The 25878-nt window shown below is 48.2% G+C and overlaps 1 protein-coding gene across 1 annotated transcript in view; it reads right to left on the bottom strand.

Annotated features, from left to right (window-relative positions):
• Window positions 1-25878, bottom strand: part of LOC144480948 (uncharacterized) — a 78224-nt gene that overhangs the window by 47009 nt on the left and 5337 nt on the right. The window lies entirely within an intron of this gene.

Genomic DNA, 25878 nt, shown 5'->3' with positions numbered 1-25878 from the left:
AGCACGGGGTTAGATACAGAGTAAAGCTCCCTCTACACTGTCCCCATCAAACACTCCCAGGACAGGTACAGCACGGGGTTAGATACAGAGTAAAGTTACCTCTACACTGTCCCCCATCAGACCCCACTTGGAGTACCGTGCTCAGTTCTGGTCACCTCATTACAGGAAGTATGTGGAAAAGATTGAAAGGGTGCAGAGGAGATTTACAAGGATGGCACGGTAGCACAGTGGTTAGCACTGCTGCTTCACAGCTCCAGGGTCCCGGGTTCGATTCCCGGCTCGGGTCACTGTCTGTGTGGAGTTTGCACATTCTCCTCATGTCTGCGTGGGTTTCCTCCAGGTGCTCCGGTTTCTTCCCACAGTCCAAAGATGTGCGGGTTAGGTTGATTGGCCAGGTTAAAAAATTGTCCCTTAGAGTCCTGGGATGTGTAGGTTAGAGGGATTAGCGGGTAAAATATGTGGGGGTAGGGCCTGGGTGGGATTGTGGTCGGTGCAGACTCGATGGGCCGAATGGCCTCCTTCTGCACTGTAGGGTTTCTATGATTTCTATGATGTTGCCTGGATTGAGTGGCATGCCTTATGAGGATAGGCTGAGGGAGCTCGGTCTTTTCTCCTTGGAGAGACGTAGGATGAGAGGAGACCTAATAGAGGTATATAAGATGTTGAGAGGCATAGATCGGGTGGACTCTCAGAGGCTTTTTCCAAGGGTGGAAATTTCATGTAAATTGAGTTTGTGTCTTTATAAGCCCTGTTTGTGAACAGAATTCCCACTCACCTGAAGAAGGGGCTTGGAGCCCCGAAAGCTTGTGTGGCTTTTGCTACCAAATAAACCTGTTGGGACTTTAACCTGGTGTCGTTAAACTTCTTACTTAATAAATGCTGGACAGCCAACGATGCCCATGTCCCAGGAATGATTTTTTTTTTGAAATCCCAATACATGTCGTGGTGGGGTCCTGGGTGGGATTGTGGTCGGTGCAGACTCGACGGGCCGAATGGACTCCTTCTGCACTGCAGGGATTCTATGATTCAAACCCTTCAGCATATTTTTTATAAACCTTTTACTGCAACAATCAAACTAAAATCAACATGAGTTAATCATGCATTAATAATATTTGAATAGGCAGGATAAATTGCACTTTAAAAAGCTCAGACAACATAAACAGGTTCCACAAAATCACAAGCATGTCCCCCCTCAGTATATTTGGCTCTAATTCCAGTTGCAGAGTCCCACAATCCTCTGTATTTCCCAGGGGGATAAAGGAAGTGTTTTACTCACAGATGTTGTCCAGAGGATGAAGTTGGAGTCTGTGTGTGAAGCTACAAACAGAAGCTGTTCTGTTTCAGATCAAACTGCAGGACTTGGAAGAAAATGATGGGAAGAGATTTTGCAAAGTCCCCTCCCCCACTCCCTCAGCTGGCAGCCCAGCGCGCAGGCGCAGAGAGCGCTGCTGGAGCCCGGCTGTCCCGCGCAGGCGCAGAGAGCGCTGCTGAGCCCGGCTGTCTCGCGCAGGCGCAGAGAGCGCTGCTGAGCCCAGCTCTCCGGAGCAGACGCAGAGAGCGCTGCTGAGCCCAGCTGTCCCGCGCAGGCGCAGAGAGAGCGCTGCTGAGCCCAGCTGTCCGGAGCAGACGCAGAGAGAGCGCTGCTGAGCCCAGCTGTCCCGCGCAGGCGCAGAGAGAGCGCTGCTGAGCCCAGCTCTCCGGAGCAGGCGCAGAGAGAGCGCTGCTGGGCCGAGCTGTCCGGAGCAGGCGCAGAGAGAGTGCTGCTGAGCCCAGCCGTCCGGAGCAGGCGCAGTGCGGCTGCCCCGAGCTGTCCGCTCTCGATCTCTATTTGGAGCCGCAGCCGCCGTAGAGAGAGAGGGGGGAGGGGGAGATCACCGAGCGGCTTCTCGCTCTGGCCGGTCAGCCGGTTGCCTGGAAACCTTGGCTCGAGGAGGTGCAGGGGAACAATGGGTGGGGGCGGGGGCTCCCGAGCGCCTGCGCACTGGAACCCCAGGACGTCACCGCGGAGCTATGTGATTCCTATTAGGGGGATTCACGCAGGGCTCCACTGTGACGTCACAACGCGGAAGTTGTCCAATGAGCTTCAGAGTGAAACTCCCTCCCCTGGGGCAACATCTGGGAGGGAATCAATGTTTCCCCCTTTCCATTTCTTTTCTCATTCTGGGGGAAATTGGGGACTTGCAGCAACTGAAGGGAAAAGGAAGCGAATCCAGGGAGGCTGCAGACTCTGGAAAGGTTGGCCCAGGCCTCTGCCTCTTTCTCTGTCACATTGACATCCTTTAGCTCCAGGCTAACAGGCTGATAGCCAGGTTCCGCACACATGAGGAAGGCCTCAACCGGGATCTTGGGTTCATGTCACACTATCTGTAACCCCCACGACTTGCCTGGGCTTGCAAAATTTCACTGGCTGTCCTGTCTGGAGACAATACACATCTCTTTAACCTGTGCTAATGCTCCCTCCGCTCACACTGTCCGGACCTTTAAGACTTGATTAGTTGTAAAGACTCACATTCCAATCATTATTCATTATTCTGTAAATTGAGTTTGTGTCTTTATATGCCCTGTTTGTGAACAGGAGATATAGGAAGGATGTCCGAGGTAGGCTTTTTACTCAGAGAGTGGTTGGGGTGTGGAATGGACTGCCTGCAGGGATAGTGGAGTCAGAAACTTTAGGAACATTTAAGAAGCTATTGGATAGGCACATGGAGCACTTCGGGATGATAGGGAGGAAATAGCTTGATCTGGGTTTCAGACAAAGCTCGGCACAACATCGTGGGCCGAAGGGCCTGTTCTGTGCTGTACTGTTCTATGTTCTAGAACACCCACTCACCTGACGAAGGAGCAGCACTCCGAAAGCTAGTGGCGTACCAAATAAACGTGTTGGACTTTAACCTGGTGTTGTTAGACTCCTTACTGTGTTTATCCCAGTCCAACGCTGGCATCTCCACATCCTTTAGCTCCCTCAGCTTTGACACGTTTATTTGTCTGGCCAAAGGGATAGTCTCTGTTAATGTTCACAGTTAAAGGGCTCAGTTAGCTTGGATTTGGCTGACATTTAAGTGAACAATTAAAAAAAAACATATTTGATTTGAGTTATTATTGTCACATCGAATCCCTACAGTGCAGAAGGAGGCCATTCGAACTACAACATATATTGGGAATTTTAAAAACTCATTCCTGGGACATGGGCATCGTTGGCTGGCCAGCATTTATTAACCATCCCTAGTTGCCCCTTGGAAGGCAGTTGAGAGTCAACCACATTGCTTTGGCCCTGCGGTCACGTTATGTCAGACCAGGTAAGGACGGTAGATTTCCTTCTCTAAAGGACATCAGTGAACCAGATGGGTTTTTGCAACAATCGACAATGGTTTCATGTCATCAGTAGATTATCAATTCCAGAGATTTTTGTTGAATTCAAATTCCGACATCTGCCATGCTAAATTAACCCTTAGCATCAGAGGGATTTAGCAGGTTAAATATTTGATTTGATTTATTATTGTCACATGTATTAGGATACAGTGAAAGGTATTGTTTCTTGCGCGCTGTACAGACAAAGCATACCATTCATAGAGAAGAAAAGGAGAGGTGCAGAATGTAGTGTTATAGTCACAGCTAGATGTAAAAATCAGCTTAATATAAGGTAAGTCCATTCAAAAGTCTGATAGCAGCAGAGAAGAAGCTGTTCTTGAGTCAATTGGTACGTGACCTCAGACTTTTTCCCGACGGAAGAAGGTGGAAGAGAGAATGTTCGGGGTGTGTGGGGTCCTTGATTATGCCGGCTGCTTTTCTGAGGCAGCGGGAGTGTAAACAGAGTCAGTTATGGGAGGCATATATTGGGATTTCTTTTTCATTCATTCATGGCACATGGGTGTCTTGGCTGGCCAGCAACAAATTGCCCATCCTTGGCTGCCCCTTGGTGGGCAGTTGAGAGTCAACCACATTGCTGTGTGGCTCTGGAGTCACATGTATGCCAGACCTGGTAAATATGGAAGATTTGTGTAGTGTAGTGGTCCATTTTGGCAGGTCAAATGGAATGAAGGAGTATAATATCAGGGGTAAGACTCTTAGCAGTGTAGAGGATCAGAAGGACCTTGGGGTCCGGGTCCATAGGACTCTAAAATCGGCCCCGCAGGTGGAGGAGGTGGTTAAGAAGGCGTATGGTGTGCTGGCCTTTATCAATCGAGGGATTGAGTTTAGGAGTCCGGGGATAATGATGCAGCTATATAAGACCCTCGTCAGACCCCACTTGGAGTACTGTGCTCAGTTCTGGTCGCCTCACTACAGGAAGGATGTGGAAAAGATTGAAAGGGTGCAGAGGAGATTTACAAGGATGTTGCCTGGATTGAGTGGCATGCCTTATGAGGATAGGCTGAGGGAGCTCGGTCTTTTCTCCTTGGAGAGACGTAGGATGAGAGGAGACCTAATAGAGGTATAGAAGATGTTGAGAGGCATAGATCGGGTGGACTCTCAGAGGCTTTTCCCCAGGGTGGAAATGGCTGCTACGAGAGGACACAGGTTTAAGGTGCTGGGGGGTAGGTACAGGGGAAATGTTAGGGGTACGTTTTTCACACAGAGGGTGGTGGGCGAGTGGAATCGGCTGCCGTCAGTGGAGGCAAACTCAATAGGGTCTTTTAAGAGACTCCTGGATGAGTACATGGGACTTAATAGGATGGAGGGTTATAGGTAGGCCTAGAAGGAAGGGATATGTTCGGCACAGCTTGTGGGGCTGAAGGGCCTGTTTGTGCTGTAGTTTTTCTATGTTTCTATATTTCTACTGAAGACGGTGAAACCATTGTCGATTGTCGAAAAAACCCATCTGGTTCACTAATGTCCTTTAGGGAAGGAAATCTGATGTCCTTACCCGGAATGGCCTACATGTGACTCCAGAGCCACACAGCAATGTGGTTGTCTCTCAATGGCCCTCGGGCAACGAGAGATGGTGATAAATGTTGGCCAGCCAGCGACACCGATGTCCCACAAATTAATAAAAACAAAATCTTTGGACACTAAGGGACAATTTAGCATGGCAAATCCACCTAACCTGCACATCTTTGGACACTAAGTGGCAATTTACCATGGGCAATCCACCTAACCTGCACATCTTTGGACACTAAGTGGCAATTTACCATGGCCAATCCACCTAACCTGCACATCTTTGGACACTAAGGGACAATTTAGCATGGCCAATCCACCTAACCTGCACATCTTTGGACACTAAGGGACAATTTAGCATGGCAAATCCACCTAACCTGCACATCTTTGGACACTAAGTGGCAATTTACCATGGCCAATCCACCTAACCTGCACATCTTTGGACACTAAGGGACAATTTAGCATGGCCAATCCACCTAACCTGCACATCTTTGGACACTAAGGGACAATTTAGCATGGCCAATCCACCTAACCTGCACATCTTTGGACACTAAGGGACAATTTAGCATGGCAAATCCACCTAACCTGCACATCTTTGGACACTAAGTGGCAATTTACCATGGCCAATCCACCTAACCTGCACATCTTTGGACACTAAGGGACAATTTAGCATGGCCAATCCACCTAACCTGCACATCTTTGGACACTAAGGGACAATTTAGCATGGCCAATCCACCTAACCTGCACATCTTTGGGCACTAAGAGGCAATTTAGCATGGCCAATCCACCTAACCTGCACATCTTTGGGCACTAAGGGGCAATTTAGCATGGCCAATCCACCTAACCTGCACATCTTTGGGCACTAAGAGGCAATTTAGCATGGCCAATCCACCCAACCTGCACATCTTTGGACACTAAGGGACAATTTAGCATGGCCAATCCACCTAACCTGCACACCTTTGGACACTAAGGGGCAATTTAGCATGGCCAATCCACCTAACCTGCACATCTTTGGGCACTAAGGGGCAATTTAGCATGGCCAATCCACCTAACCTGCACATCTTTGGACACTAAGTGGCAATTTACCATGGCCAATCCACCTAACCTGCACATCTTTGGACACTAAGGGACAATTTAGCATGGCCAATCCACCTAACCTGCACATCTTTGGACACTAAGGGACAATTTAGCATGGCCAATCCACCTAACCTGCACATCTTTGGGCACTAAGAGGCAATTTAGCATGGCCAATGCACCTCACCTGCACATCTTTGGACACTAAGTGGCAATTTACCATGGCCAATCCACCTAACCTGCACATCTTTGGGCACTAAGGGGCAATTTAGCATGGCCAATCCACCTAACCTGCACATCTTTGGACACTAAGGGACAATTTAGCATGGCCAATCCACCTAACCTGCACATCTTTGGACACTAAGGGACAATTTAGCATGGCCAATCCACCCAACCTGCACATCTTTGGGCACTAAGGGGCAATTTAGCATGGCCAATCCACCTAACCTGCACATCTTTGGGCACTAAGAGGCAATTTAGCATGGCCAATCCACCCAACCTGCACATCTTTGGACACTAAGGGACAATTTAGCATGGCCAATCCACCTAACCTGCACATCCTTGGACACTAAGTGGCAATTTAGCATGGCCAATCCACCTAACCTGCACATCTTTGGGCACTAAGAGGCAATTTAGCATGGCCAATCCACCTAACCTGCACATCTTTGGACACTAAGGGACAATTTAGCATGGCCAATCCACCTAACCTGCACATCTTTGGACACTAAGGGACAATTTAGCATGGCCAATCCACCTAACCTGCACATCTTTGGGCACTAAGAGGCAATTTAGCATGGCCAATGCACCTAACCTGCACATCTTTGGACACTAAGTGGCAATTTACCATGGCCAATCCACCTAACCTGCACATCTTTGGACACTAAGTGGCAATTTACCATGGCCAATCCACCTAACCTGCACATCTTTGGACACTAAGAGGCAATTTAGCACGGCCAATCCACCTAACCTGCACATCTTTGGACACTAAGGGACAATTTAGCATGGCCAATCCACCTAACCTGCACATCTTTGGACACTAAGGGACAATTTAGCATGGCAAATCCACCTAACCTGCACATCTTTGGACACTAAGTGGCAATTTACCATGGCCAATCCACCTAACCTGCACATCTTTGGACACTAAGGGACAATTTAGCATGGCCAATCCACCTAACCTGCACATCTTTGGACACTAAGGGACAATTTAGCATGGCCAATCCACCTAACCTGCACATCTTTGGGCACTAAGAGGCAATTTAGCATGGCCAATCCACCTAACCTGCACATCTTTGGGCACTAAGGGGCAATTTAGCATGGCCAATCCACCTAACCTGCACATCTTTGGGCACTAAGAGGCAATTTAGCATGGCCAATCCACCCAACCTGCACATCTTTGGACACTAAGGGACAATTTAGCATGGCCAATCCACCTAACCTGCACATCTTTGGACACTAAGGGGCAATTTAGCATGGCCAATCCACCTAACCTGCACATCTTTGGGCACTAAGGGGCAATTTAGCATGGCCAATCCACCTAACCTGCACATCTTTGGACACTAAGTGGCAATTTAGCATGGCCAATCCACCTAACCTGCACATCTTTGGACACTAAGGGACAATTTAGCATGGCCAATCCACCTAACCTGCACATCTTTGGGCACTAAGAGGCAATTTAGCATGGCCAATGCACCTCACCTGCACATCTTTGGACACTAAGGGACAATTTAGCATGGCCAATCCACCTAACCTGCACATCTTTGGACACTAAGGGACAATTTAGCATGGCCAATCCACCTAACCTGCACATCTTTGGGCACTAAGAGGCAATTTAGCATGGCCAATGCACCTCACCTGCACATCTTTGGACACTAAGTGGCAATTTACCATGGCCAATCCACCTAACCTGCACATCTTTGGGCACTAAGAGGCAATTTAGCATGGCCAATCCACCTAACCTGCACATCTTTGGACACTAAGGGACAATTTAGCATGGCCAATCCACCTAACCTGCACATCTTTGGACACTAAGGGACAATTTAGCATGGCCAATCCACCTAACCTGCACATCTTTGGGCACTAAGGGGCAATTTAGCATGGCCAATCCACCTAACCTGCACATCTTTGGGCACTAAGAGGCAATTTAGCATGGCCAATCCACCCAACCTGCGCATCTTTGGACACTAAGGGACAATTTAGCATGGCCAATCCACCTAACCTGCACATCCTTGGACACTAAGGGGCAATTTAGCATGGCCAATCCACCTAACCTGCACATCTTTGGGCACTAAGGGGCAATTTAGCATGGCCAATCCACCTAACCTGCACATCTTTGGACACTAAGTGGCAATTTACCATGGCCAATCCACCTAACCTGCACATCTTTGGGCACTAAGAGGCAATTTAGCATGGCCAATCCACCTAACCTGCACATCTTTGGACACTAAGGGACAATTTAGCATGGCCAATCCACCTAACCTGCACATCTTTGGACACTAAGGGACAATTTAGCATGGCCAATCCACCTAACCTGCACATCTTTGGGCACTAAGAGGCAATTTAGCATGGCCAATGCACCTAACCTGCACATCTTTGGACACTAAGTGGCAATTTACCATGGCCAATCCACCTAACCTGCACATCTTTGGGCACTAAGAGGCAATTTAGCATGGCCAATCCACCTAACCTGCACATCTTTGGGCACTAAGGGGCAATTTAGCATGGCCAATCCACCTAACCTGCACATCTTTGGGCACTAAGGGGCAATTTAGCATGGCCAATCCACCTAACCTGCACATCTTTGGACACTAAGGGACAATTTAGCATGGCAAATCCACCTAACCTGCACATCTTTGGACACTAAGTGGCAATTTACCATGGCCAATCCACCTAACCTGCACATCTTTGGACACTAAGGGACAATTTAGCATGGCCAATCCACCTAACCTGCACATCTTTGGACACTAAGGGACAATTTAGCATGGCCAATCCACCTAACCTGCACATCTTTGGGCACTAAGAGGCAATTTAGCATGGCCAATCCACCTAACCTGCACATCTTTGGGCACTAAGGGGCAATTTAGCATGGCCAATCCACCTAACCTGCACATCTTTGGGCACTAAGAGGCAATTTAGCATGGCCAATCCACCCAACCTGCACATCTTTGGACACTAAGGGGCAATTTAGCATGGCCAATCCACCTAACCTGCACATCTTTGGGCACTAAGAGGCAATTTAGCATGGCCAATCCACCTAACCTGCACATCTTTGGGCACTAAGGGGCAATTTAGCATGGCCAATCCACCTAACCTGCACATCTTTGGGCACTAAGAGGCAATTTAGCACGGCCAATCCACCTAACCTGCACATCTTTGGGCACTAAGGGGCAATTTAGCATGGCCAATCCACCTAACCTGCACATCTTTGGACTGTGGGAGGAAACTGGAGCACCCGGAAGAAACCACTGACACAGGGAAAATGTGCAAACTCCACACAGACATCTCCCGAGGCCAAAATCGAACCCGGGACCCTGGATCCGTGAGGCAGCAGTGTTAACCTCTCCTGAGTCCTTATTTAATTGTCATCAAAAGAATCCCCTGCTGTAGCTGTGATTATGTGAGTTACGCTTTTACATACTCACTAAGTGTTCAGGTATCACTTCACTTTGATATAAAAATGTTCCATTATCATCCTAGGGTGGCACGGTAGCACAGTGGTTAGCGCTGCTGCTTCACAGCTCCAGGGTCCCGGGTTCGATTCCCGGCTCGGGTCACTGTCTGTGTGGAGTTTGCACATTCTCCCCGTGTCTGCGTGGGTTTCCTCCGGGTGCTCCGGTTTCCTCCCACAGTCCAAAGATGTGCAGGTTAGGTTGATTGGCCAGGTTAAAAATTGCCCCTTAGAGTCCTGGGATGCGTAGGTTAGAGGGATTAGCGGGTAAATATGTGGGGGCAGGGCCTGGGTGGGACTGTGGTCGGTGCAGACTCGATGGGCCGAATGGCCTCCTTCTGCACTGTAGGGTTTCTATGATTTCTATGATCCTCACAGTGACCGTATTTCACAGACCAAGTCCTTCTTACCACACACCCCTCCTGGATAGGGTCAGATAAAAGTGAACAACATAGGAATTAGGAACAAGAGTAGGACACTCGCCCCCCCTCGAGCCTGCTCCGCTGTTCAATAAGATCATGACTAATTGTAACTTTAACCCCACATTCCTACCTACCCCTGCTAACATTAATGGTGTGGTACAGTGCCAGGGACCCGGGTTCGGTTCCTGGCTTGTGTCACTGTCTGTGTGGAGTCTGCACGTTCTCCCCGTGTCTGCGTGGGTTTCCTCCGGGTGCTCCAGTTTCCTCCCTCAGTTCGAAAGACGTGCTGGTTAGGGTGGATTGGCCGTGCTAAATTCTCCCTCAGTGTACCCAAACAGGCACCAGAGTTTGATTTGACTTGATTTGGTTTATTCTTGTCACATGTATTAGCATGCAGTGAAAGTATTTTTTCTTGCACGCTATACAGACAAAACATACCGTTCATAGAGAAGGAAAGGAGAGGGTGCAGAATGTAGTGTTACAGTCATAGCTAGGGTGCAGAGAAAGATCAACTTATTCAAGGTAAGTCCATTCAAAAGTCTGACAGCAGCAGGGAAGAAGCTGTTCTTGAGTCATGTGGAGTGTGGCAACTAGGGGATTTTTATAGTAACTTCATTTTGGTAGAACTAACGTAGAGGGGAGCTATACGATAAATGGCAGAACTATAAAGGGTGTAGATACGCAGAGGGACCTGGGTGTGCAAGTCCACAGATCCTTGAAGGTGACGTCACAGGTGGAGAAGGTGGTGAAGAAGGCATATGGCATGCTTGCCTTTATAGGACGGGGCATAGAGTAAAAAAGTTGGGGTTTGATGTTGCGGTTGTATAGAACGTAGGTTCGGCCGCATTTGGAATACTGCGTCCAGTTCTGGTCGCCACACTACCAGAAGGACGTGGAGGCTTAAGAGAGAGTGCAGAGGAGGTTTACCAGGATGTTGCCTGGTATGGAAGGGCTTAGTTATGAGGAGAGATTGGGTAAACTGGGGTTGTTCTCACTGGAAAGACGGAGGATGAGGGGTGACCTAATAGAGGTGTATAAAATTATGAAAGGCATAGATAGGGTGAACGGTGGGAAGCTTTTTCCCAGGGTCGGTGGTGACGTTCACGAGGGGTCATAGGTTCAAGGTGAGGGGGGGGAGGTTTAACACGGATATCAGAAGGACGTATTTTACACAGAGGGTGGGGGGGGCCTGGAATGCGCTGCCGGGCAAGGTGGTGGAGGCGGACACACTGGGAACGTTTAAGACTTATCTAGATAGCCACATGAACGGAGTGGGAATGGAGGGATACAAAAGAATGGTCTAATTTGGACCAGGGAGCGGCGCGGGCTTGGAGGGCCAAAGGGCCTGTTCCTGTGCTGTATTGTTCTTTGTTCATTGCAGTGTTAATGTAAGATGACTTATGACACGAGTCAAATAAAATTTAAAAAACTACGCTTGTGAATCAAGAATCTATCTTGCTCTGCCTTAACAATATTTTTGAGGGAGATATTTCCAGAGACTCATCACCATCTGAGAGAGAAAAAAATTCTCCTCATCTCCAACTTAAATGGGTAATCCCTTATTTTTAAATTCACCCCGAATTGCGAACTCTGTGTGGAGTTTACACATTCTCCCCGTGTCTGCGTGGGTTTCCTCCGGGTGCTCCGATTTCCTCCCACAGTCCAAAGATGTGCTGGTTAGGTGGATTGGCCGTGCTAGATTGCCCCTTAGTGTCAGGGGGACTAGCTAGGGTAAATGCAGGGGTAATGGGGTTACAGGAATAGGGCCTGGGTGGGATTGTGGTCGGTGCAGACTCGATGGGTCAAATGGCCTCCTTCTGCACTGTAGGGATTCTATGATTCTATGAGTTCTAGATTCTCCCACAAGAGGAAACATCCTCTCCACCTCCACCCTGTCAAGAGCCCCTCAGGGTCTTAAAGGTTTTGATCAAGTCGCCTCTCACTCTTCTGACCTCTTGTGGATCCAAACCTGGCCTGTCCCAACCTTTCCTCATAAAACAAACCTGCTCTGAGTGCAGTCAATCTTCTCTGAAATATTTCTAATGCATTGACATAAGTAAACCAATACTGTACACTGTACTCCAGATGTGGTCTCACCAATACTGTACACTGTACTCCAGATGTGGTCTCACCAATACTGTACACTGTACTCCAGATGTGGTCTCACCAATACTGTACACTGTACTCCAGATGTGGTCTCACCAATACTGTACACTGTACTCCAGATGTGGTCTCACCAATACTGTACACTGTACTCCAGATGTGGTCTCACCAATACTGTACACTGTACTCCAGATGTGGTCTCACCAATACTGTACACTGTACTCCAGATGTGGCCTCACCAATACTGTCCACAATACTCCAGATGTGGTCTCACCAATACTGTACACTGTACTCCAGATGTGGTCTCACCAATACTGTACACTGTACTCCAGATGTGGTCTCACCAATACTGTACACTGTACTCCAGATGTGGTCTCACCAATACTGTACACTGTACTCCAGATGTGGTCTCACCAATACTGTACACTGTACTCCAGATGTGGTCTCACCAATACTGTACACTGTACTCCAGATGTGGTCTCACCAATACTGTACACTGTACTCCAGATGTGGTCTCACCAATACTGTACTCCAGATGTGGCCTCATCAATACTGTCCACAATACTCCAGATGTGGTCTCACCAATACTGTCCACAATACTCCAGATGTGGTCTCACCAATGCCCTGTACAACTGAAGCATAACCTCTGTACTTTTGTATTCAATTGCCCCTGATGATAAATAATAACATTGTATTTGGTTTCCCAATTACTTGCTGTACCTGTATACCCGCCTTTTGTGATTCATGCACCAGGACACCCAGATCCCTCTGCAAATCTGAGCCCTGCCGTCTCTTCCCATATATAAAATAAGCTTTTTTAGTTTATTATAGCAAATCCACCTAACCTGCACATCTTTGGACACTAAGGGACAATTTAGCATGGCCAATCCACCTAACCTGCACATCTTTGGACACGAAGGGACAATTTAGCATGGCCAATCCACCTAACCTGCACATCTTTGGACACTAAGGGACAATTTAGCATGGCCAATCCACCTAACCTGCACATCTTTGGACACTAAGGGACAATTTAGCATGGCCAATCCACCTAACCTGCACATCTTTGGACACGAAGGGACAATTTAGCATGGCAAATCCACCTAACCTGCACATCTTTGGACACTAAGGGACAATTTAGCATGGCCAATTCACCTAAACTGCACAGCTTTGGACACTAATGGCCAATTTAGCATGGCCAATCCACCTAACCTGCACATCTTGGGACACGAAGGGACAATTTATCCTGGCCAATCCACCTAACCTGTACATCTTTATACTGTGGAAGGAAACCAGAGCACCCAGAGGAAACCCATGCAGACATGGGGAAAATGTGCAAGTCGTTTATATAAATCGTAAGACGTTGAGGCTCCAGCACCGATCCCTATGGGACACCACTCATCACATTCTGCCAGCCAGAAAAAGACTCATTTATGCCAACTCTCTGTTTCCTGTCAGCTAGCCAATCTTCTCACCATGTCAATATATTACCCCCTGCAAATACCATGAACTTTTATTCTCTGCAGTAACCTTGGATGTGGCACCTTATCAAATGTCTTCAGGAAATCTAAGTACAGTACATCCACTGGTTCCCCTTTATCCATAGTATATGCGACTCCTTCAATAAACTCCATGGTGGCACAGTGGTTGGCACTGCTGCCTCACAGTGCCAGGGACCCGGGTTAAATTCCTACTTGGGTCACTGTCTGTGTGGAGTTTGCACGTTCTCCCCGTGTCTGCGTGGGTTTCCTCCGGGTGCTCCGGTTTCCTCCCACAGGCTGAAAGACGCGTGGGCTAGGTGGATTGGCCATGCTAAATTCTCCCTCAGTGTAACCCGAACAGGCGCCGGAGGCGACTGGGGTATTTTCAATCATAGAATCCCTACAGTACAGAAGGAAGTCATTTGGTCTATTGGGCCTGCACTAACAACAATCCCATCCAGGTAATCCGATATATTTACCCTGCTAATCCCCCTGACACTAAGGGGCAATTTAGCAAGGCCGATCAACCTAATCTGTACATCTTTGGAGTGTGGGAGGAAACCGGAGCACCGGAGGAAACCCACGCAGACACGGGGAGAACATGCAAACCCCGCACAGACAGTGACCCAAGGCCAGAATTGAACCTGGGTCCCTGGCACTGTGAGGAAGAAGTCCCACAACACCAGGTTAAAGTTCAACAGGCTTATTTGGTAGCACAAGCCACTAGCTTTCGGAGCGCTGCTCCTTCATCAGGTGAGTGGGAGTTGTGTTCACAAACAGGGCATATAAAGACACAAACCCAATTTACAAAATAATGGCTGGAATGTGAGTCTTTACAGGTAATCAAGTCTTAAAGGTACAGACAATGTGGGACAAAGACTCACATTCCAGCCATTATTTTGTAAATTGAGTTTGTGTCTATATATGCCCTGTTTGTGATCACAACTCCCACTTACCTGACGAAGGAGCAGCGCTCCGAAAGCTTGTGGCTTGTGCTACCAAATAAACCTGTTGGATTTTAACCTGGTGTTGTGAGACTTCTTACTGTGTCCACCCCAGTCCAACCCTGGCATCTCCACACTGTGAGGAAGCCATGCTAACCACTGTGCCACCATGCCATCCCTTGCATTTATTGATTTTCAGCTATTTCTGGGATGTTACCTGTGTCCACCATAGTGTAGATTGATGAAAAATACCTGTTTATATCATATGCCATAACCCTGTTTTCCACTACCAATTCCCCAGACTCACTTTCTATAGGACTGAAGATCACTTTGTTTAACTTTCTTTCCATTTATATATCTATAGAAACTCTTATGGTCTGTCTGTATCTTACTAGCTATCTTTCTCTCGTACTCTAGAATATAGAATACCTACAGTGCAGAAGGAAACCTTTGAGTCTACACCGACTCTCCGACAGCACATCTTACTGAGGCCCTATTGCACATTTGGGCGGCACGGTGCCAGTTACCCGGGCTCAATTCCAGCCTCAGGTCACTGTGTGGAGTTTGCACATTCTCCCCGTGTCTGCGTGGGTTTCCTCCGGGTGCTCAGGTTTCCTCCCACAGTCCACAAATCCTTGAAGGTGGCAACACAGGTGGAGAAGGTGGTGAAGAAGGCATATGGTATGCTTGCCTTTATAGGACGGGGTATAGAGTATAAAAGCTGGAGTCTGATGATGCAGCTGTATAGAACGCTGGTTAGGCCACATTTGGAGTACTGCGTCCAGTTCTGGTCGCCGCACTACCAGAAGGACATGGAGGCATTGGAGAGAGTGCAGAGAAGGTTTACCAGGATGTTGCCTGGTATGGAGGATCTTAGCTATGAGGAGAGATTGGGTAGACTGGGGTTGTTCTCCTTGGAAAGATGGAGAATGAGGGGAGATCTAATAGAGGTATACAAGATTATGAAGGGGATAGATAGGGTGAACAGTGGGAAGCTTTTTCCCAGGTCGGAGGTGACGATCACGAGGGGTCACAGGCTCAAGCTGAGAGGGGCGAAGTATAACTCAGACATCAGAGGGACGTTTTTTACACAGAGGGTGGTGGGGGCCTGGAATGCGCTGCCAAGTAGGGTGGTGGAGGCAGGCACGCTGACATCGTTTAAGACTTACCTGGATAGTCACATGAGCAGCCTGGGAATGGAGGGATACAAACGATTGGTCTAGTTGGACCAAGGAGCGGCACAGGCTTGGAGGGCCGAAGGGCCTGTTTCCTGTGCTGTACTGTTCTTTGTTCTTTGTCTGAAAGACGTGCTGGTTAGGGTGCATTGAACAGGCGCCGGAGTGTGGCGACTAGGGGAATTTCGCAGTAACTTCATTGCAGTGTTAATATAAGCCTTACTTGTGACACTAATAAATAAACTTTAACTTAACTTTACATTTATCATGGCTAATCCCTCAAACTGACACATCTTGGGTCACTAATTTACCATGGTTAATCCACCTAACCTGCACATCTTTGGACACTATGGGGCAATTTTTAGCATGGCCAATCTGCCTAACCTGCGCATCTTCGTACTGTGGGAGGAAACCGGAGCACCCGGAGGAAACCCACGCAGACACGGGGAGAATGTGCAAACTCCACACAGACAGTGACCCGAGCCGGGAATCGAACCCGGGTCCCTGGCGCTGTGAGGCAGCAGTGCTAACCACTGTGCCATCGTGCCGCCTGTGTTACAAACTTATTAAAACAGTGTCGTTGCCAACTCCTTCCAGGTCCCTGATTTAGGGGAGACAGTGGCACGATGGTACTGTCACTGGATTTGTCATCATGATGCGGAGATGCCGACGTTGGACTGGGGTAAACACAGCAACAAGTTTAACAACACCAGGTTAAACTTCAGGTGAAGAAGGATCTTAAGGCTCCGAAAGCTTGTGTGGCTTTTGCTACCAAATAAACCTGTTGGACTTTAACCTGGTGTTGTTAAACCTCTTACTGGATACCGAGCGGCACGGTAGCACAGTGGTTAGCACTGCTGCTCCACAGCTCCAGGGACCTGGGTTCGATTCCCGGCTCGGGTCACTGTCTGTGTGGAGTTTGCACATTCTCCTCGTGTCTGCGTGGGTTTCCTCCGGGTGCTCCGGTTTCCTCCCACAGTCCAAAGATGTGCGGGTTAGGTTGATTGGCCAGGTTAAAAATTGCCCCTTAAAGTCCGGAGATGCGTAGGTTAGAGGGATTAGCGGGTAAAATATGTGGGGGGAGGGCCTGGGTGGGATTGTGGTCGGTGCAGACTCGATGGGCCGAATGGCCTCCTTCTGCACTGCAGGGTTTCTATGATTGGTAATCCAGAGACTTAGGGCAATGTTCTGGTGGACCCGGGTTTGAATCCCACCACGGCAGATGATGACATTTGAATTCAATAAAAACCTGGAATTAAAAGTCTAATGATGACCATGAAATCATTGTCAATTGACAGAAAAACCCAGAAGGTTCACCGTGAGGAAACTCAGTCCCGACTTAGTGGCTGTTTTGTGGAATATGACCATTCAGTCTGCAGGCCTGATCCCGAGTTTCTGACCATTTACCGTTTTAATTATGTGACTCACCTCAGCTCTGAGCTCTTAAGTCCTCCGCCACCTGATAAAGCCTAACTCACGGAACAACTTTAATTACTGCTTCGGAGCGAGTGCAAAGAAGGTTTGATTTGATTTGATTTATTATTGTCACATGTATTGGAATACAGTGAAAAGTATTGTTTCTTGCGCGCTATTCAGACAAAGCATACCGTTCATAGAGAAGGAAACGAGATAGTGCAGAATGTGGTGTTACAGTCATAGTTAGGGTGTAGAGAAAGATCAACTTAATGCGAGGTAGGTCCATTCAAACGTCTGACGGCAGCAGGGAAGAGGCTGTTCTTGAGTCGGTTGGTACGTGTCCTCAGACTTTTGTATCTTTTTCCCGACGGAAGAAGGTGGAAGAGAGAATGTCCGGGGTGCGTGGGGTCCTTGATTATGCTGGCTGCTTTTCCGAGGCAGTGGGCCATGTAGACAGTGTCAATGGATGGGAGGCTGGTTTGCGTGATGGATTGGGCTACATTCACCACCTTTTGTAGTTCCTTGCGGTCTTGGGCAGAGCAGGAGCCATACCGAGCTGTGATACAATCAGAAAGGATGCTTTCTATGGCGCATCTGTAAAAGTTGGTGAGAGTCGTAGCTGACATGGCAAATTTCCTTAGTCTTCTGAGAAAGTAGAGGCATTGTAGAGTAGATTTGTAGAGTAGGCGTTGTAAAGTAGAGATTCACCAGGTCTTGAGGGTGTTAGAACATAGAACATTACAGCGCAGTACAGGCCCTTCGGCCCTCGATGTTGCGCCGACCAGTGGAACCAATCTAAAGCCCCTCTAATCTACACTATTCCAATATCATCCATATGTTTATCCAATAACAATTTGAATGCTTTTAATGTTGACAAGTCCACTACTGCTGCAGGCAGGGCATTCCACGCCCTTACTACTCTCTGAGTAAAGAACCTACCTCTAACATCTGTCCTATATCTCTCACCCCTCAATTTAAAGCTATGTCCCCTCGTGCTAGCCATCACCATCTGAGGAAAAAGGCTCTCACTGTCCACCCTATCTAATCCTCGTTGGCTATGAGGAGAGGGTGAGTAAACTAGGATTGTTTTCACTGGAAAGAAGGAGGCTGAAGGGAGAGCTGATAGAGGTCTACTAAATTATGAGAGGCACAGAGGTATAGTCAGAGGCTTCTTCCCCAGGGTGGAAGTGTCAATTACAAGGGGGTGTGGGGGGCACAGGTTCAAGGTGAAAGGGGGAAGGTTTAAGGGAGATGTGCGGAGGACGTTTTCCACGCAGGGAGTGATGGGTATCTGAAACGCGCTGCCAGAGGAAGGTGGTGGGAGCAGGCACATTAGCAACATTTAAGAGCATCTGGATGGGTACACGACTGGGGAAGGAATAGAGGGATATGGACCGAGTAGGGGCAGAAGGTTTTTTTTTAGTTTAGTTAGGACATCATGAGTGGCACAGGCTTGCAGAGCCGAAGGGCTGTTCCTGTGCTGTACCTTTCTTTGTTCTTTGTTGTTCTAGTCACTTTACAACCCTCCAGACTCAACATTCGTTCCAACAATCTCAGATCATAACCAGCATTCCCACTTTTGTTCCCACGCAGACACGAGGAGAATGTGCTGCTTCACAGCTCCAGGATCCCGGGTTCGATTCCCGGCTCGGGTCACTGTCTGTGTGGAGTTTGCACATTCTCCTCGTGTCTGCGTGGGTTTCCTCCGGGTGCTCCGGTTTCCTCCCACAGTGCAAAGATGTGCGGGTTAGGTTGATTGGCCAGGTTAAAAATTGTCCCTTAGAGTCCTGAGATGCGTAGGTTAGAGGGATTAGTGGGTAAAATATGTGGGGGGAGGGCCTGGGTGGGATTGTGGTCGGTGCAGACTCGATGGGCCGAATGGCCTCCTTCTGCACTGTAGGGTTTCTATGTTTCTATGTTTCTCACAGATGTTATTTGCTGGTAATGGTTCTGCTGTTATCATTGATAGCTCTTCTGCACCTATCTTTTTTTGTTCATGCTTTACTTGTACGTATTCAAATATGGTGTAGATGACATTCATAGAAATCATAGAAACCCTACAGTACAGAAAGAGGCCATTCGGCCCATCGAGTCTGCACCGATCACAATCCCACCCAGGCCCTACCCCCATATCCCTACATATTTTACCCGCTAATCCCTCTAACCTACACATCTCAGGACACTAAGGGCAATTTTTAGCATGGCCAATCAACCTAACCCGCACATCTTTGGACTGTGGGAGGAAACCGGAGCACCCGGAGGAAGCCCACGCAGACACGAGGAGAATGTGCAAACTCCACACAGAAAGTGACCCAAGCCGGGACTCGAACCCGGGACCCTGGAGCTGTGAAGCAGCAGTGCTAACCACTGTGCCACCGTGCCGCCCTTTCTTTGGACTCTGGTCTGCTCCCTCCAGATTGGAAGGAAGCTAATGTAAGGCCACTTTTCAAAAAGGGAGGGAGAGAAAATGGGGAACTATGGACGGCACGGTGGCACGGTGGTTAGCCCTGATGCCTCACAGTGCCAGGGACCCGGGTTCAATTCCTGGCTCGGGTCACTGTCCGTGTGGAGTCTGCATGTTCTCCCCGTGTCAGCGTGGGTTTCCTCCGGGTGCTCTGGTTTCCTCCCACAGTCCGAAAGATGTGCTGGTTAGGTGGATTGGCCTTGCTAAATTGCCCCGTAATGTCAGGAAGGTAACTAGCGGCGTGCCGCAGGGATCAGTACTCGGGCCGCAACTGTTTACCATTTATATAGATGATCTGGAGGAGGGGACGGAGTGTAGGGTAACGAAGTTTGCAGACGACACAAAGATAAGTGGAAAAGTGAATCGTGTGGAGGACGGAGAAGATCTGCAGAGAGATTTGGACAGGCTGAGTGAGTGGGCGAGGATATGGCAAATGGAGTATAACGTTGATAAATGCGAGGTTATACACTTTGGAGGAAATAATAACAAATGGGATTACTATCTCAATGGAAACAAATTAAAACATGCTACCGTGCAAAGGGACCTGGGGGTCCTTGTGCATGAGACGCAAAAGCCCAGTCTGCAGGTACAACAGGTGATCAAGAAGGCAAATGGGATGTTGGCCTATATTGCGAGGGGGATAGAATATAAAAGCAGGGATGTCTTGATGCACCTGTACAGGGCATTGGTGAGGCCGCAGCTGGAATACTGTGTGCAGTATTGGTCCCCTTATATGAGGAAGGATATATTGGCATTGGAGGGAGTGCAGAGAAGGTTCACCAGGTTGATACCGGAGATGAGGGGTTTGGATTATGAGGAGAGGCTGAGGAGATTGGGTTTGTACTCGTTGGAGTTTAGAAGGATGAGGGGGGATCTTATGGAGACTTATAAGATAATGCGGGGGCTGGATAGGGTGGAGGCGGAGAGATTCTTTCCACTTAGTAAGGAAGTTAAAACTAGAGGACACAGCCTCAAAATAAAGGGGGGTCGGTTTAAGACAGAGTTGAGGAGGAACTTCTTCTCCCAGAGGGTGGTGAATCTCTGGAATTCTCTGCCCACTGAGGTGGTGGAGGCTACCTCGCTGAATATGTTTAAAGCGCGGATGGATGGATTCCTGATCGGTAAGGGAATTAAGGGTTATGGGGATCAGGCGGGTAAGTGGTACTGATCCACGTCAGATCAGCCATGATCTTATTGAATGGCGGGGCAGGCTCGAGGGGCTAGATGGCCTACTCCTGCTCCTATTTCTTATGTTCTTATGTTCTTATGTCAGGGGGACTAGCTAGGGTAAATGCATGGGGTTATGGGAATAGGGTCTGGGTGGGATTGTGGTCGGTGCAGACTCGATGGGCTGAATGGCCTCCTTCTGCACTGTAGGATTCTATGATTCTATGGACCAGTGAGCCTAATGTCGGTACTGGGGAAGTTGCTGGAGTCCATTATCAAGGAATTCACAGCACAGAATTTGGAAGGCAGTGGTATAATCGGACAAAGTCAGCATGGATTTACAAAAGGGAAATCAGGCTTGACAAATCTATTGGAATTCTTTGATGAAAGTAGTAGAGTTGTTCGAGAAGAACCAGTGGATGTGGTTTATTTAGACTTTCAGAAGACTTTTGACAAAGTCTCACATAGAAGACTACTATGTAAAGTTAAAATGCATGGGATTACGGGTAATGTCTTGAGATGGATAGAAAGCTGGATAGCAGATAGGAAGCAATGAGTTGGCATAAATGGGTCTTTATCCGAGTAGCAGGCAGTGACTAGTCAGATCCTGCAGGAATCTGTGCTAGGACACCAATTGTTCACGTTATATTTTAATGATTTGGAAGAGGGAACAAAATGTATTATCTCCACATTTGCAGATGATACAAAGTTGGGTGGGAGGGTGAGCCTTGAGGAGGATGCAGAGATGCTTCAGATGATTTGGACTGAGCGTGTGGGCATATGCACTGCAGATTGAGTATAATGTGGATAAATGTGAGGTTCTCAAATTTGGTAGCAGTAATAGGAAGACAGAGTATTATTTAAATGGGTACAAATTGACAGAGGGCAATACTCATCAAGACCTTGGTGTCCTCATGTATCGGTCACTGAAAGTAGGCATGCAGGTACAGCAGGCAGTAAAGAAGGCAAATGGTATGTTGGCCTTCATAGCGAGAGGATTTGAGTGTAGGAATAGGGATGATTTAATAGAATTGTACAGGGCATTGGTGAGGCCACACCTGGAGTATTGTGGGCAGTTTTGGTGTCCTTATCTGAGGAAGGATGTCCTAGCTATAGAGGGAGCGCAGCGAAGGTTTACCAGGCTGATTCCTGGGATGGCAGGTCTGTCATATGAGGAGAGACTAAATTGGTTAGGATTATATTCATTGGAGTTCAGAAGAGTGAGAAGGGATCTCATGGAAACTTAGAAAATTCTAACAGGGTTAGACAGGGTAGATTCAGAAAGAATGTTCCCGATGGTGGGTGAGTCCAGAACTAAGGCTCATAGTTTGAGGATAAGGGGGTAAACCTTTTTGAACTGAGGTGAGGAGATATTTCTCCAGAGAGTGGGGAATGTCTGGAATTCACTACCACAGAAAGTAGTTGAGGCCAAAACGGTGTGTGATTTCAAGAAGAAATTAGATACAGCTCTTGGGGCTGAAGGTACCAAGGGATATTGGGGGGGGGGGGGGGGAAGGGGAAAGAGGGGATCAGGATATTGTATTTGATGATCAGCCATGATCAAAATGAATGATGGAGCAGGCTCAAGGGACCGAAAGGCCCTACTCCTGCTCCTATTTTCTATGGCTTCCTAGTTTTTAAATTGGAGGAAATTTCTGCTCATCCAGAACTGGATGTGGGATAAGCAGTTTGATAATTTGGTAACAGTGGAGGAATGGAGAGGGATGGGGGTGAGGTAGAGCTGGGTGTTGTCAGTGTAAGTGTGAAAACTAACACGATGCTAGTGGCAGCATGGAGATGGGAAATAGGAAGGGCCAAAGGGAAGAGAGAGGGGGAAGAGAACGAGAGAGAGAGCAAGTAAGAGAGACAGAACTGTTGACAATATCAGCTAATGTGAATGGTCAGTAATGTAGTGAACATGGGGTAAAGGAGCAAAGGAATGGCTCATGGACAAGGTCAGCACTGACAGGAGCAAATGCTGGAAAATCTCAGCAGGTCTGACAGCATCTGTGGAGAGAGAATAGAGCCAACGTTTCGAGTCAGGATGGCCCTTTGTCAGAGCTGAAGGAAAATCGGACCAGAGTTATACTATGAGGGTGGGAGGAGGATGTAAATGACAGGACTGGCATAGACAAAGGTAATGTAATGTGGCATAGTGGTTAGCACTGCTGCCTCACAGCTCCAGGGACCTGGGTTCAATTCCCGGCTCGGGTCACTGTCTGTGTGGAGTTTGCACGTTCTCCCTGTGTCTGCGTGGGTTTCCTCCGGGTGCTCCGGTTTCCTCCCACAGTCCAAAGATGTGCGGGTAAGGTGGATTAGCCACGCTAAAAATTGCCCCTTAGTGTCCTGGGATGTGTATGTTAGAGGGATTAGCAGGGTAAATATGTAGGGTTTCGGAGATAGGGCCTGGGTGGGATTGTTGTCGGTGCAGACTCGATGGGCCAAATGGCCTCCTTCTGCACTGTAAGGTTTCTATGTTTCTAAATAATGATGATAAAGGCTGAGAATTGTGCCAATAATGTCCATTAGGAGATCAGAATGTGTAAGTGGCAGAACAAAGGTACAGAGTGTCAAAGGGCAACCTGAGCAATGTGGCAGCTGGACGTTGTGGGGTGAGATGGGGGTTGGAAAACAAGATGGAAAGTGAGATGTTAGAAGTGGAAAAATAAAAATATAAAGTAATAAAAATGGGTAAGAAATGAAATAAAATAAATGGAAATGGGGTGACGGTGGAGGGGAGAGTTCACACTCTGAAGTTGTTGAACTCAATGTTCAGTCCACGAGGCTGTACTGTGCCCAACTGGAAGATGAGGTGCTGTTCCTCCAGTTTGCATTGGGGTTCACTGGAACATTGCAAAAGGCCAAGGGTGGACATGTGGACAGGAGAACATGGTGGTGTGTTGAAGTGGCAAGCGACAGGAAGATCTGGGTCCTGCTTGCTGACGGACTGAAGGTGTTCTGCAAAGCGGTCACCTAGCCTGCGTTTGGTCTCTCCGATGTAGACCAGACCACGGCTGACGGGACCCGACATGAGATTTGAGAGAAATTGGAGAACGGTATAAGTTCAGAATTTTTTTTTTTGGTGGGGGGGTAGAATGAGAGAATTTGGCCTGGTGGAGGGGAGGAAGGAGCAGAGGCAGTTGATCAGATTCCTCCATAGGCAACACCTTCCAAACCCACGACCACTGCCATCGAGAAGGACAAGTTCAGCATGGGAACACCACCAACTGGACTTTCCCCTCCGAGCCACTCACCAGCCCGACTTGGGAATATATCACCTTGGAAAAATATATACTGTAACTGGCCAGAATCCTTAGTAACATTAACATACAGAGGGATCTGGGCCTGCAGGTCCACAGTTCCCTAAAAGTGGCAAAGGTCATTAAGAAAGCACAAGGCATGCTTGCCTTCATCAGCCGGGGCATTGAGTACAAGAGTTGGCAAATCATGTTGCAGCTACATCAAACCTTGGCTAGGCCGCATTTGGAGTATTGGCTGCAGTTCTGGTCGCCACACTACCAGAAGGACGTGGAAGCTTTGGAGAGAGTGTAAAGGAGGTTCACCAGGATGTTGCCTGGTCTCGAGGGTGTTGGCTATGAGGAGAGGTTGAATAAACTAGGATTGTTTTCACTGGAGCGACAGAGGCTGAGGGGAGACCTGATAGAGGTCTACAAAATTATGAGATGCATAGACAGGATGGACAGTCGAAGGCTTTTTCCCAGGTTGGAAGTGTCAATAACAAGGGGGGGCACAGGTTCAAAGTGAGAAGAGGAAAGTTTAAGGGAGATGTGTGCGGGGGAAGTTTTTCACGCAGAGATTGGTGGGTGCCTGGAACGCGCTGCCAGAGATGGTAGTGGAAGCAGGCACATTAGCAACATTTAAGAGGCATCTGGATGGGTGCACCAATAGGGAGGGAATAGGGGGATCGGGACCGAGTAAAGACAGAGGGTTTTTTTTTAGTTTAGTTAGGGCATCATGATCAGCATGGGCTAGGAGGGCCGAAGGGCCTGTTTCTGTTCTGTACTTTTCTTTGTTCTTCATCGTTCTTTATTCCTTCACTGTCACAGGGTTAAAATCCTGAACTCCCTAAACAGTACTGTGGTTAGAAACATAGAAGCAGGAGTAGGCCAATCGGCCCTTCGAGCCTGCTGCACCATTCATCTTGATCATGGCTGATCATCGAATTCAATATCCTGATCCGCCTCGCCCCTCCCCCCCACCCCCCCATATCCCTCGATCCCTTCAGCCCCAAGAGCTGTATCTAATTTCTTCTTGAAATCAGACAACCTTTTGGCCTCAACTACTTCCTGTGGGAGTGAATTCCACACATTCACCACCCTCTGGGTGAAGAAATTTCTCCTCACTTCAGTCCTAAAAGGTTTACCCCCTTATCCTCAAACTATAACCCTTAGTTCTGGACTCCCCCACCATCAGGAACATTCTTTCTGAATCTACCCTGTCTTAGAATTTTAAGTTAGAATTTTAAGTTAGAACCGACTTAGTCTCTCCTCATATGACAGACCTGCCATCCCAGGAATCACCACCAACTGGACGTTCCCTTCCGAGCCACTCACCAGCCCGACTTGGGAATATATCACCTTGGAAAAATATATACTGTAACTGGCAGAATCCTTGTCTTCATCAGCCTGGGCATTGAGTACAAGAGTTGGCAAATCATGTTGCAGCGACATCAAACCTTGGCTAGGCCGCATTTGGAGTATTGAGTGCAGTTCTGGTCGCCACACTACCAGAAGGACGTGGAAGCTTTGGAGAGGGTGCAAAGAAGGTTCATCAGGATGTTGCCTGGTCTCGAGGGTGTTGGTTATGAGGAGAGGTTGAATAAACTAGGATTGTTTTCACTGGAGCGACAGAGGCTGAGGAAAGGCCTGATAGAGGTCTACAAAATTATGAGAGGCATAGACAGGATGGACAGTCGGAGGCTTTTTCCCAGGGTGGAAGTGTCAATTACAAGGGGGGGCACAGGTTCAAGGTGAGAAAGTTTAAGGGAGATGTGCGGGGGAAGTTTTTCACGCAGAGAGTGGTGGGCGCTCCCTCTATAGCAAGGACATCCTTCCTCAGATAAGGACACCAAAACTGCC

The sequence above is a fragment of the Mustelus asterias genome, chromosome 30, assembly GCF_964213995.1.
Source record: "Mustelus asterias chromosome 30, sMusAst1.hap1.1, whole genome shotgun sequence".
Lineage (NCBI taxonomy): Eukaryota > Metazoa > Chordata > Chondrichthyes > Carcharhiniformes > Triakidae > Mustelus > Mustelus asterias.
Note: the sequence above shows the minus strand (reverse complement) of the source record. Positions and strands in the feature narration are given on the sequence as shown.